Source organism: Ipomoea triloba, chromosome 4 (genome assembly GCF_003576645.1).
Source record: "Ipomoea triloba cultivar NCNSP0323 chromosome 4, ASM357664v1".
NCBI classification, from domain to species: Eukaryota; Viridiplantae; Streptophyta; class Magnoliopsida; order Solanales; family Convolvulaceae; genus Ipomoea; species Ipomoea triloba.
Window position 1 is genome coordinate 13748991 of NC_044919.1, and position 13597 is coordinate 13762587.

Consider the following 13597-nt stretch of genomic DNA (forward strand, 5'->3'; position numbering starts at 1 on the left):
CTATTTATTATTATATAATTGGTGATATATATTTGTAATCTGTAAAGGAATATAAGGAAATGAATAAGTAAGGAATATATAAGGAAAAGATCAGAATCATTTTAGGAAATGTTAGTCTACACGTTAATTGGAAGATTTTGCATTAAAATAAAAAGAATAGAATCAGTTACTAATAATTTAGCCTTATTTTACTATTAATCTTTAAAGAAGATTTTGCATAAAAATGGAATAAAATTGGTTATTAATAATTTAGCCACAAAATCATCGTTATTTCTTCAAATAATAATGCTCCATAACCAGCCATCTAATCTGCACTATAAATACGCTTATAATCCTGAATTATTCTACCATCCATTATTTTCTATTATTCTCTGCTATTTCTCCTTATTGTTCACTAACTAATGAAGTTTGTTTCCGTCTCTCTCCCAGACTTATCCCCAAGATGAGGAAAAGCTCAAGGAATATCAACGCTTCGCGGTCAACTAACAAATACTTGAGGGCTTATTCCACAACTCCCATGTAAATTTCTCCTAATTGTTATTCTAATAATTTAATTATATTTAGAATCTAGGTACCTATACCTCTTTCCAAATAATTTTCTGCAGTAAACAAGTATTCCATTTTTCCAGTTTTTCTATTTCTCCAATTTTTCTATTTCTAAAGATTACTCATTTCTCTCCAAGCATCAAATAGCCACGACATTAGCATTTGTGCTTTTACAAAAAAGGAAATTCACACAAAAGAAATGCAATTACTGACCAACAAGATGACAAAGAAAAGGAAAATGAACACAACCTAATATTGGGAATATGGCTTGAGAAGATTGGGACGATCTCTATACATGAGGAATATATGAAAACTTTTGAGATTTTGAGTAAAAACCTGAAGTTTGCTGAAGGAGTTCCAATGGTTAAATCATCAAAAGCCCTAAAAGATGTTCAACCTGAACTTGAGAAATTAAGACAAAAGTCAATATCAAAGGTATTTTATGTTTTGCAGGCTATGAGAATGTAATTTTGTATGATGTGGTATCATTTTCTATTTTGAAGTTTTATTATAAGGTTAAAACAGCTAAAATCTCACTACTGCCAATGAGGGGGGAAAAATGCAGGGAAAGGAAAGAAAAGAAAAAACACAGGGAAGAATAAATTTCACCCATAGACTCATTGAGACTACTCTCACATATCCTCAAGGAGCTGAAATCCAAATTATTCAAAATGAATATAAAGAAATGGTTAAATTATCTTCTGATTCTAGAACTTGAGCAAATTATTATGTTGAGAGGAAAAATCATTTTCTCTCAGCATTAATCATGTCCACACCCTGGCATAGTTCTATACGACTTTCACAGTTCAGAGAGCAATAACAAGGCTGCCAAACTACTGATATGACTGAATAACAATTTGGATATGTAGCAAATTAAAGAAAAGTAAATAAGTATTACCTCAACTTGACGACAAAAAAAATCCACAAATGAAGAAGCCGTTGATTAAATCCAAGCCTCCGTTTCACTATCATTGTCGATTAGCCATTAGCAAAGGCTCCGAAGATAGGAGAAGAAGAGAGAAAAAAAGGGAGAGAAATTAAATGGTGAAAGACATAGCCGGCTGTCAGTGACTAGAGGACTAACCTGAGGATGAAGACGGAGACCGGGAAATGGGTAGCTCACAGCTGGCGACCAGGCGAGTAGGAGACGACCGACGACTGAGTGGGCGAGAGTTGAAGCCAGCGACTGGACCACTGTTGTCTCCGTGTCTTTGGCGTCTGCTGGGTGGTGGGCAGTGGCGAGGCAGAGCATAGAACCCAACTACAGGTGAAATGTGAAATGTGAGATGGCAACAAATAGAAAATTAAAAATAAATTATATAATTATATATAAAGTATAAATTTTTGGCAATGGAGGCTGGAAAGAAATGAATATGCTACCAAATTGAGGGAGGAGCGAAATTGATTTTTCAGATTGAGTGAGGGGGTACAATCATGGTAGAGGTGGGTAAATTATGCTATGGACCTGATACCGTAAGGTGAATGTTCACAATTTTAGAACTCTATGTTTACAATTTAAAAAAAATTTAAATGTATTTTTTTTAAAAATGTTAATAAATAAATTAACTTATTCAATGCAGATTTTTTTATTCCAATCTATATAGTTTTCATCTGATTACCATATTATTTACAAACATCATTATTTTACTCTAAGAAGTCTAACTATAACGCGTTAAAAATTAACCAAATTAATTACACAGATAAAACCCTAATGATCAATAAAGTATAACCTAAAGAACTAAAATTTAACATGTTTAGGTAGAATTATAGCTCTTAACACATTCTTAACCAAAGGTCAAGGGTTCGATCATTGGCTTTGGGTATGGAGCAACTTTAAATCTTCGGGTCAACTATCTCACCCAATAGAGCTGCCTACAATCTAGCGAGGGGATTAGTCACTGTATTCAACAGTAGAAACCCTGAGCTACACCCAAAAAAATAAAAGCTCTTAACACATTATACAACCCAATTGTTAAGCAAAAATACACAACAAATAAAACATGCCCACAAATCAAATATTCATGAAATAAATTTAATCTATACACTTAAAAAAACAGAGTTAATCTATACATACCTACTTTAGAAATATCTTATTATCCATTAAGTACTAAGGTCCTAGATATTTTACTCAAGTAATTCTGAAATAAAGCACTAAAAAGCTATAATTCTAGATAATTTACTACATTAGTGATGTAAAATAAGTATAAAAATGTATAATAACAATATATAATATACTACCAATGTCGTCTACAAAAAAAGTTTTCAATAATGCGTAATTCATCAAAACAGTTACATTGATATACTATTATGTTTTCTTTTTATACAAAGATGACAAAATTGCTATATATTTACATAGAAAATATATCATCCGTATAAATAATTTCTATAACTGAGTTGCTAGACAACGAGATAATTAGCCCAATTAATACAAATCATAAACATTGATATATAAAATGTCTAAAATTTCAGCACCGAATGCATATATATACACATAGGCTATTCATTGGGCAATTATTTGCTTAAATTCAAGCAATGATAACATCATAAAACATAATCGATCAAACTCAATTCTTTAATTACACTATATAATATTCGATATTATAATTTACATAATTGTATATCGATCTAAATATTCTTAACTTATTATAACAAATTCATACCGTGCAACGCACGGGCGGAAATACTAGTTTAATTATAGTAATATTAAAGTATTATTTTAATTACACTCTAGATTCATTTGACAATATATGCTATTGTATGGCTCTGAATTTTAGTTTAATTTTTCAAACACACTAGTTTCATCAAAACAACATTACAATATCATTTTAATTATATTACAATTTCATTTAACAATATACGTTGTTGAATGAGCTCTGTTTTTTAGTTTTATTTTTCACACACACTAGTTTCATTATATCACTGAAGTATCATTTTAGTTCTATTACAGTTTTATTTGACGACCATGGTCCATTGTATAACAATTGATCCCTAAAAGTTGTAGGTTTGGCTTGCCAAACTTTTAAAAAGTTAATTCAAGAAACTTGTAATTGATAATAAAATAGTCTAAATAATTTAAACAAATATTAATACAAAGTTTCGAAATCAATAATGTAGTTAAATAATTCAAAATAAAATTAGTACTAGATTTAAAAACTCCAGTTTTCAAAAAAAAAAAAAATTTAAAAACTCCAAATACTAAAGTTCAAATAAAAAATAATAATTTTTATATTATTATTAATCTTGGCGGACCTATAACTCCCCGACAAGTTAAGCACGTTTTGACCGTTAATATATTGATAGGATTAGAGTTTAATATTGAAAATACAGACAAAAGAAAATGAAAAATATTCCAGGGTTCACATGAGTTTAGTCGTCTTAGAGAGCAGACATCAATATCAAGCAATATAATGAAACAACGTAACACACATTTATTTGGATTAACAACAGACAAACAAACAATTTATTAATGATAAAAGAAATGATAAGTTAATGAAAGCGCGTTGGGCGGTGGAGGATTATGCCATTTGGAAAGGGACCATGTTTACTGATCAAAGATTTGCCGCGATCTTCGAAGCAACTTGCACTCTCTAATAAGCTTTAATTAATTAAGTACAGCTACAGTATTAATAGGCAGCCAGTATTGTATTTAATTTGTTAATTAACAGGAAATTAAATAGGATAGGATTAGCCAATTTGCACTCCTTGGGAGGTTATGGGCTCGAATTTCAATACAGACGGTATTGACTTTTTGTATTTCACTAGGTTGATAAAATAGTTATGAACAAATACTGCATTGTAACATGGTCAGTAGTACTCAAAAAATAGGATAGGATTAGCCAAACATCTTGTATTTAATTGGTACTTCTGTGACTCTTTCTGAAGGAAAGTCATATGATTGAACTCTGATTATGGGTATTGACTCTTTAAATTACAACTGATTGAAAAAGTATATTGAACAGATATTACACGATAATAGAGTTGATAGTATTTTTTAAAAATTTGGATAGAATGATGAAGAAGAAGAATAATGATGTTTAGTGCCAAAAACTTTGTGGTCCAGTGGCATTCGGTGTCCCGGTTAACACTCCCACATGAATAATGGGAGTGGGTTCGAGCTACAGTAGTACTCAAAAAAAAAATGATGTTTAGCCATAATAATGGCAATCCACCGTCCAGTTCTTATACCGTGGACCGACGTTGTTTTAGTAAGTGGGAGACGGAGCTCCTTTGTTTTGATATTATCGAATGAAACTGTAGTTATATCAAAAAGTAACTGTAGTTGTGTTGAAAAGAAAGTCCAGTGTATATGAAAAGATACTGAATAACAGTTTCACATTTGTGTTTGATATTATCGAATGAAACTGTAGTTATATCAAAATGTAACTGTAGTTGTGTTGAAATGTAACTGCAGTGTATATGAACAGATACTGAATAACAGTTTCACTTTTATGTTTTTATATTATCGAATGAAACTGTAGTAATATCAAAAAGTAACTGCAGTTGTGTTGAAATGTAACTGCAGTATATATGAAAAGAAAGTGAGTGGCGCGAATTCATCCGTCTGTTTTTATTAATCAAAACGACGTCGTTTTGGAACCGCGGTCCACAATGCATTGTGGACCACGGTCCACGATATAATTTGTGTCCACCGTCTACTCAGATTTGCGTATCCACCGACCGCAATCCTCATTGTCTCAAGGATTATTTCAAATCACGATTTATCGATTGGAAAAATGTTTGCTACGACTTTTTTTTTTTTTTTTTTAGTTTATAATTTATTATAAATAAGTTATCAACTTTCGCTTTGAGTTTATGAATAAAAAAGTTTTGAAATGCTATTTTCATAGTGATTGAAAAAATAAGTTACAAATTACGTAATGTATATTAGATTATATGAGTTTCTTCTGGCTTAACTACAAAGGTTTTATTGGTACGAACTGTTGGGTCGTAAAGATTTTTAATTTGAAATATATTCCAAAAAATTCATGTCATAGTAATTCACAAAATTAATCTAAAGATTATGTCATGCACAATTTTCTTTAAAGTCAATTCTTTTCCTCCTTTCAGTGCTAGTATAGGAATGTTTAAGAGTCAATTTTTCAAAATTCAATGGATTACTACAATTTTTTTGACCATTTAAATAAGCTATACAACTTAAACAAAGATGAAGACTTTGAATTTTGAGAAAGTTTTTACAAAATTTTAGAGTTGAAAGAGTACATAATAGTAAAAATTATAATTTTCATGTTGTGTCAAAATATGAAAAGATTCTACCCAATAAAATAATTTATAAGGAATTAGGAATTCATTAGCATTAATTACATTTAAATTTGAATTTAAAATTCAAATGGTAACTCCCAAAACTAGCAAATTAAACAAAATAAATATGATGTTACAAAGTTAATTCTTAAATAAGTTAAAATTAATCATAATTAATTTCTAAATTAATTAGAAGTAATTCAATGTAATAGAGTCAGTAGTACTCAAAAAAGAAGTAACTCAACATTTCTAGTATGTTATAGTAGTAAAGAGATACAAACATAGAAACTAGAACAATAAGGTAGTAGACGACCAAGACGAAGCCTTATTGCTTCCTTACCCTTACTACAATAAGGTAACGAGGATAGTAAAACACCTCGCTACTACACTAAGGGTGTGTTTGGTTGACAAGTTTTGGTATAAGGTATGAGTATCAAAATAATTGTTATTGTTTGGTTGACAGGTTTTAAAATACTACTATGAGTTTGAAAGACTCAATTAATTGAAAAACTCATACCCTTATTAAATAAGGGTTTCATTTCCCTTCTTCCTTTCTTCCCTAACTATTAATAATCATCATATTTCACCCTACTACCAAATATGCAAAATACTTTCACTAAAACTCATTACTTTTATCAAGTATTTGATACCTATACCGATTCAGATTCCTACGCGCGAACCAAACACACCCTAAGTCTCAATTATTGTTTTACTACTCCAACAGAGTAATGGTCACACTCGTTGCTTTATTGCTCCAAGTAATAAGGTTACTCCCTCACTGCTCCAACAGCAAGGGTCACAATTTCTAGTTTACTGCTCCAATTAGTAAGCCTCAATTGGGAAAAATAACTCAAAAATTTTTCTGCTCCCCCACTGCTCTAACACCAAGGCTCGCACTCGCTGCTTTACTACTCTAAGTAGTAAGCCTTAATTCGAAAATTTAAATAAAAATTTTGACAAAACCGTAGCCTGTTTGAGAGTTGAAATGTTGATTTTAGTGGTGGTGGTGTGAAAGGGTATCCTAACATTAGATATTGTCTCATGGAGTGAACCAAAAGAGTATCAAATTAAATAAAAAGTTGGTGAAACACAAAACATGGCAAGTGTTTAGAAGCTAGCTCCAACAATTTGGTTGGAAAAATGTTATAGAAATAATCAATTAACAAGCAATGAACAATAGAAGCAATAAACAAAGGTAAAGAGAGGGGTTTGGACTAGGCCAACCCTTGCATATATGCTATGGGGTGTTTTAGGATTTGGAGAACATGGAAAGACTTAGCAAAGATCAAGGAAGATCAACAATGGTGCCAATGTTATTCTCATGGTCATTAGACTGCCAATTAGTAATTAATCCACTCTCATGGCATGCAAGTCAATCCTAATTAGAGCATTTTATCAAACGCATAACATATAAGCCTTCTTCAAATCTCATTTTCTAAAAGCAAGCTTGGAAGTATGAGTAATGTGGCTATAATAATGTCCTATCCTTATAGCAACAACACGTACACCTCCAAGACTCTCAAGTATAATACAATTATATATCACACAAGAGATCAAACAAAGCACTAAGAAAACTAGCTAATTCAATACATACTCCCTTTATGCAATTGGATTCATAAAAGCATCTATAACAAATTAACAAGAGAAATTTAATCCAAATCCCCTTAAAAAATCTAGTTATTAATGATTTGACTTGCAAAGTAAAAGCACAGTGAAATTGCATGTACTAAAAGCACAAATGAAATTGAAGGAATTGAAATGTAGGTAATGAAAACATAGATTAATTAACTTCAAAGCTAATTTCGACCCTTTCAGGCTACGACTAGGAGCGTATCTCTATGCATTAGCTCTAACTTCCATTCTATTTTCAACCCTGTTATAGTCAAAATTTGACTTCATGCTCTCATGGAAGTTGTAGATCATTGAGTTATCTTGTCAATAACACTTGAGTTATTCAATTTGGACACTTCTACGTTGAAATATGGAAAAAAATACAAAAACGACACTTGACAAACTCTGTGTGGCGCGATAGCGGGTGGCATAGGCATCTTCCAAAAATCAGCTTTTCTCCTATTTTAGGTCCACAAATCATGCCGTGGTGTTTCCAACTCCATTTCTATGCCATCTTAGGCCTCAACATCTACCAGAATGCATCTTTGTGCCAAGAGTAAATTGCACTTTTGGTCCTATGACTATAGGACCTGTGTTAATTGCAACACTTGACTTTTAAAACTAACGAAGTAATCCTTTAACTATGCTTTTTTTAACGAATTTGGTCCTCTGGGCCAAATCACAAGCCAAATCTGGCCGGAAAAACTTAACCCTTTTATAATTAAATATAATTGAGGGCAAAATGGTCATTTTCTGTTATAACAAAGGAGAAAAATCTATGCCGCTGGATGCTGCTTGACTTTCTTCTTTGGCTTTGGGTGATAGCCAGAGGCAGAGCAGCCGCCGCAGCCACCGGAGATGCCATCGTGGGGTAAATTCTCGGCTGAGATCAGAGACCCATCGTGGGGTAAATTCAAGGGTTAAATCCACCAAACAAATATACTTTATTTCAAGTGTTTACTTTAACACGTTTTTGATAGATTTGATCATTTGATTGTTACTACCAACAATGAGTATATCACCCACGTCTAACCATAGAATGACATAACTATATACCGTGTCCTTAACATAGACATATTTATCACTTTCATTTATTTTAAGTGCGCTAGTTATCATTGCATTGTCAAACTTTTGTGTCATTGCTTAGACACTTGTTTCAAACCGTACAATGATTTAACTAGTGTACATAGTTTCTTTTCTTGGCCCAGAACAATAAATCCTTCCAGTTGTTTTATATAAATTTCTCCATCTAACTCACAATTTAAGAAAGCTACTTTCACACCCATTTGATGAAATCCCAAGTTTCGCAAGGCTGTGATGATAAATATCGAAGTAATCGTGGCCCCATGTTGCTTGTAACCTTTAATCTCAAGTGTGGCCTGATACTTTTCATTGGAATCATCTGGTTTCATCTTTTGTTTAAAGGATCATTTAGATCCTAAGGGTTTATAACATAGAGGAAGATCAACTATTTATCAAGTATGATTATGTAAAATAGAATCAAAACTTTACTTTTTATAACCTCTGTCCACATTATATTAGTCTTTCAGTAGAAATCATACCTTCTACATAAGTCTAAGGCTTATTTTTTAATAAACAAGTTATAAAATCTAGTTCATTTTCTAATAAATAACTTAGAGTATTTGACTCATGCTCTAAGTCTCTAACAATGCATTTCCCAATTCAATAATCGTGTTCTTATGTATGTATATATGTCCAGCTTATGTGAATCGTATATTAAGAACTTATAAGCACTACTATTATGTGTATAGCCAATAAGACATCTAGGGATAGTCAATGATTTTAGGACCTATTTTTAATTTATTTTCTTCTGTGTTGAAACCACTACTTTAGCAAGATACCCTCATATATTCAAGTATTGATAGGAATGTCTTCTATCTTTCCACAACTCGTAAAGAATCTTATTGAGTTTCTTGTCGTGGGATACCTTATTTAAAAGTTAATTACTTGACAAAATAGCCTCACCCCACATACTTTGGGGAAAACATTATCTTATCAACATTGCATTCATAATTTCTTTCTATGTGCAAATTTTATATCCAACAACATTTAATTGAGGTAAAAAAGGTATTGTACGCTCATGTATGATACAATTTTGTGTGTAGTAATCACCAATTGGTGTTTCGATACTCATTACCTCAACCACTTCTATCTGCCTTAATTTTCTATTAAGTTGATTTTTCACTTCATATTTATAAAGAATGAATTTATCAACAACTTTATCTTTTCTCTTAAGCAAATACACGTAGCAGTATTGTGTATTATCGTCAATAAAGGTAACAAAATATTTATTATCACCTCACGTTTGTATTGACATAAAATTACATGCATCACGATGGCCTAGTGCAAGTGGTTTCATTTGCCTTTCAATTGATTTAGAAGTTCTCGTTAGTTTTTCCTCAACACAAACTTCACATTTGTGATTAGTGTTAATTTGAAATGTAGGAATATAGTACATGTTAACTTACATATAGAATTAAAATTAGCATGACCTAGACATCGTGACACAAGCTGAAAGATTCAAACAAATAAGTTAAAGACTCATTAACACTTTTATTAATCCTATCAAAGTTATTACATTGAGATTGAAAAGCCCATTAAGTACATAACATTTTCTTACAGACTTACATATATTTCAGATTTGACAAAACTACTTTGTGTAGAAATAGTGTGTTAAATGTAATGGAAAACAAATAAATAATTGGTGTCACTTGGAAAGATTCACTCACTATCATGCCCTCATCATAAATCTTATTGAAGATCATCTAGAACTTTTCAACTAGACTAAACTCCATTTTCAAAACCACCATTTTGTAGTCAAGAAATTGGTTAATCACAAAATTATTTATTCCAGCATCTTCGCTCTTGTATTAGTGATCCAAGGATCTTCATTGCTATTTAGCTATCTTAGTGTTTTGTAAATATTATACAACAAGTCATGCAATCCATTCAACACACTATTTCTACACAGAAAATTAGAATGATCCTATGCTTCAACTATACGAATGACTTGCACATCAACCTCATCCTCCTTAATCGTAGAGTCTTCTTCGTCAAGGATCTCACAAGCTTGAGAGCAGTTAGGTAGAATGTCATCTTTTGCTTCCACATCTTGAAATTCACAGGTTGAACTTCTTCAACATTTCAACCACAAAATGCTTATTGGTATTGTAATTAGTACTTGAACTACATAGACAAAACTTTGAATGATATAATTTATTGGAGTTCCAGTGTTCAAATTTGCTACACTATCATAACCATTTTCATTTTGGTTGTTATCTCGAAAATCAAACATTTTTCATTTACAATTAATTTGTTTTAAGACTGAAAAAAATTCAATTTCATCAAAGTTCTTACAGAACAATGAAGATCATCATGTTAGAAAATAGACGCAACGTCAACTAATCCTGACACTCTTTAGGAAAAGGAGAACAACTAAAGTAAAAATGAAGTTTATGCTGTGTTAAAATAACACTGCCTTAAAAGCATTATTTGCCTGGTAACGGTGTAGTTAAGGATCTCGGCACGCTTCCGACAGGTTACACAGACTAGCTGCGCTAAGCTTACACCAACTATAGTGCAAGCAAACCTCACTTTGCTCAGACAATGAGACAGCGGAATCAAAAAGGAGGAAGAGAGCTTTTGTTTTGGTGTACCCTCTCAAAGATTATTGTTGTTTATATAGTCAATGAGCCAACAACCACTTACATTCTCAGCCAAGGAATTACGCATGAGAAGGGATGTGAAGCAGAAAGGTTTGACACGTGTCCCATGACCCCAACTAATTGTGCTGGTTTAAATGATTCCCAACAATCTCCCACACATTATTCAAAGTAGAAAACTAGAAATGACAATGTCTGAGCAATACAAACGAGCTGACCTTAATATCAATGTTTAAACTTGAACTGATACGTAGTGACATTGAGTAATTTTCTTCTCGAGAGTGATATGAATCTTGAACTCATCGGTTACACAAATTTTGAACTCAAGACACACATCAAGTCTAAAATGCAAGTTCTATGAAAGTCAAACTCTTTGACTGCTTATGATGAAACCTTAATATTCAAGTCCCTTGTGTCTATCTCAATATAGACCTTCAACATTGTCAAGTCTATATTAGCATAGACATTTTAACCTTGTCAAGTCTATCTCAATATAGACATTTAACTCTGTCAAGTCTATCTCAATATAGACATTTAACTCTGTCAAGTCTATCTCAATATAGACATCTAACTTTGTCAAGGCTATCTCAATATAGACATTTAACTCTGTCGGGTCTATCTCAATATAGACATTTAACTCTTCAAGGCTATCTCAATATAAACATTTAACTCTATCAAGTCTATCTTAGTATAGACCACCTTTAAAGGCTACAGGGTAGTTAAAGACATAAATTTGGTAGTTCACTAAGAACATCATGCTTCTCACATATTTTTACTCAATTGGACATTCGGATGCCAATGAGTGCTCTAGAAAGATAGCTCATTATCTTTCAGAATAGGTGGTTAACCTTTTTCACTTAAGTAGGTGATTTCTTTAAGCCTATCTCAATATAGATTACCCAAATTAGGGTGTGAAATCATTAAGAGCATTATATGCTCAGTCTCTCAATTATTAATCGGTGAATTCATTAAGTCTGTCTCAATAGGACCACCCATCTCATAAGGTTATAAATTCATTAAGAGGTATAACTCAACCTCACCAGTACACAGATCATTGGCATGACCAATTAGTGTACTACTTTGTGATTCTTTCCATGGATTCTTTTGACCATACAAGTGGGATCCACCATGAATTCATCATCTCTTGGGATTTAAGTCATTCCATCAACAATTCAACGACTAATTTCATAATTAGTCTTCACTATTAAAATAAGTTGATCAACTCCATCAAACTTACGTACACTTTGACGAGTACTTTATTTACTCATAAATAATACCCTAGAGATTTTCATGCTTAACATGAAACATTCTCTTTTACCATTATCCTCGGTAAAGTAAAGAGACTTATAGAAAAGAAATATAAAGAGCTGATTACCCCACAATGCAACGATTACAAGTATTCTTCTCAAAAGTACTTGATCTCTTTCCTAATTACACTTACAAAAACTCCTCAAAAATCATACAAAAAAAAATCCACATTATGGCATTAATCTTAATTTTGAGAGCAAATTGTAACCCCATTATATGATATTTAATTGATCTAAAAGTAGAATTTGAGGTTATAAAAATAATTTTCATATATATTGAGATTAATTTGCATAAATTAGGAAACTGATGGCTATTCACTTATTTTCAAAAGACATCGCAGTAAGAAAAAAAAATACATATAAAACTAAAGAAAAAAAAATTCATTCAATGAAAATGAAATAAGTTTTGTATCAAAAGAGTCAGTCATTGTATCATGTACCATAGTCTACCTTACAAAATAAACTATTGACATAAGATTCATTTTTAATGTATTGAAAGTTCATTTTTAGATATATTATTAAAAAATAAATTTTTAATATATTAAAAATTAACATTCAACATATTAAAAATAAACATTTATCCATATTACCTATTAAAATGTGTGACATGGTCCATTCTATAATTTGCCCAAATGGGAAGTATGTCTATAAGAAACTCCTATTGTAAAGAGATGCCGTCAAAATAATTACAATATACAATTATAACTTTAATTTGTTGGGCAAAGTGCTTTGTAAAATGATTAGAATTTTGAGTGGTTCTACTATAATATATGCGTACTGCTTGGCCATAAATTAGTCAACTTTGTATATATATAATGGGATGGATCCAGCTATGCCTACCAATGCCTATTGGGACAGCAAACCAAACTCCCAAAGCTCTAGAAACTCCTAAGATAGGAAAGGAACTTGTATGGATGAAAAGGAAAAGTGATCGAAGATTTTAATAAAATAATAGCATTGATTGGATCCCAAGAAGCTATGAATTGAAAGGGAAGACCCTATACCTAACTTCGGTGGGGAAGAATGTTCTTATAATTTGCCTCAAAATTGACCTGCAAGCACGCTTCTATATCTTTATAATATTAATTATTTTTAAATGACATAATTTATCTCTTTGTTGTAATTGTAATATAAATTTAACTCTCAATTATTTATGATATAAATTAAATTTCTAAGTTCCTAGTAAAGTGA